Raw genomic sequence first — 2,260 nt, forward strand, 5'->3', positions numbered from 1 at the left:
CTTGGTTCTAGGTTTATCTGGTCGCAGATATATTATAGTGCTGCAGCGCTGGTACTTATACTATTCATACCATATTATTACCTCTCGTTTTTACTGCGGATAATATCTGTTTCTTTACATCAACATAAATACCACGGTCTTAGACTACAAATGGCTTATTAAAATAGAAATCAATAACAACCGTGAAACGAGTACTGTACACGGTATGGATTAACTCGATTTCAAAATGTTATATTATATTGTTGTGTATGTTTAAAAAACACTGTCGCCTACAGTGGCTATATAATACATTAGCTATTATTATTATTTCTATATATCCATCTCTGCAGAGACAAGATCATAAGATTGATAATTATATCAATTGATAGTATACTTCACATTTCTATATGATTGAACCATACTCCGATAAACGAATATTCGCGTACATAATAAAATACGACATATTTGGAAATCGTATCGACACATTTTTACTGCAGATCCAAGTCGTTGTGGACTTATTACTTTATTGCAGTCTACGAGTACAATACCGATAATATCCACTTATAAGATATAACATATTACACTGTACAACACTACTACAGCCTACAGGTATTATGGATCATATTGTTATTACATACCTGCCTATGTATATTATGTAGGATTATTACTTGTCACAATTACTTTTTACTGTGACAATGATGAGATAAAGAAACGTAGGTATTGTTGTTACGGTGGTACCAGGTAATAAAATTGTTGACTTTCGTTTTTACAGTGCCAACAAATTATTAATTAAAGTAATGTTTGTAAAGACGACGAGAGTATAATAATACTATGTCTTGGATTCTGGGTTTTTCAAATAGTGAGTGTACCTATAGAATAATAATAATAATAATAATAATAATAAAACATATTAATATTTAATGCTGCCGTAATAGATAATACAGTATAGTAGTATATGTATAGTTATAAACGTTAGTAAAATTTCGACGTTAAAGATTTTCCTTGGGTTTCTACATTCGAGTAAAACGTAATATTATCTCTCTTCGATTGTATAAACTCTCGAAAATTGTTTAGGTACCTAAGCGACAAAAATCTTTAACTACGCAACACATTTTTGATCAAATTCTACGCCGATGTATTTATCATCCATAGCCGTGTATAAATATAATGTATAGGCGCATGATAACATGCAATTTCTCCGATGCGTTCTGATTTCTGATATCGCGGGTACAAAAATATTTAAGACACGATCGAAATAATTGCGTTAAACCGAAGAGGAGAAAACTATAATACACAGGACTGAGCCACTGAAGTTTACCAGCTACGAACAATTATTTCAAATACACGGCTTTAAATCATAATAATATACAATATTATCTTATAATGTCACAATTTATGTTATGATAACAACAATAAACATGCATTACACATAATATGCGCATAATATGGTCACAGTAAGTTAGAACAGCTTATATATTATATTATGTATACAGGTAGGTACCTACTAACCTGCCATGTGACTTTTCCTTCGTGCGTACACGCTTGTTGCGTATCATATGCAAACATCTTACTATACAAAAACATAATAATAACATTATAAACAAATAATTATAATAATATACACTCGGCGGACGTCGACGTATTATCCGAATGCGGGAAACACACTTTGGTGTGCGTGTGATGTGTACGTTGACAAAAGCGTTGGCGATCCGTGAAAATTGCCACACTTGTTCCGAGAGCTTAACGACGGAAATCGTCGTTCCCGTCTTAAATACGTATACATCTACCCACATACCTACCATACATTTTTTTATTATTATTATTTTTTTTTTAGAGCACTCGAATAATAATGTCGTTTTAATAGCGTCGCCGAAGAGGGAAAACGTCGTCCATCTATATAGGTACGCGTTTGTGTCGATATAATATATACTTGGCCACTTAGGCATCTATCTATATGTGCCTATATATTATATACCTCTGTAATCCTCGCGTCGTGGTTTGTAATATACTTCTGCCGACTTTCTTCTCGACTGTAGGTTATAATAATGGCATAAAAATTATGTACCCGTGTAGCCGCACAATAATGGTAATAATATAACGATGTGCATGTGCGTGTTGCTGCAGCTCCGGCGGGTTTTCACCGAAAACGACCGTCTTCTTCGCCATCACCATCATCATCATCATCGTCGTCGTCGTCATCGTCACAATTGCCATCGCAATGTGTGTGGGAGAGAGAGAAAAAAAACGAAAACTATAATATCGATCGGTCTTCAGCTGCAGG

This window comes from Myzus persicae, unplaced genomic scaffold (genome assembly GCF_001856785.1).
Source record: "Myzus persicae strain clone G006 unplaced genomic scaffold, MPER_G0061.0, whole genome shotgun sequence".
NCBI lineage: Eukaryota > Metazoa > Arthropoda > Insecta > Hemiptera > Aphididae > Myzus > Myzus persicae.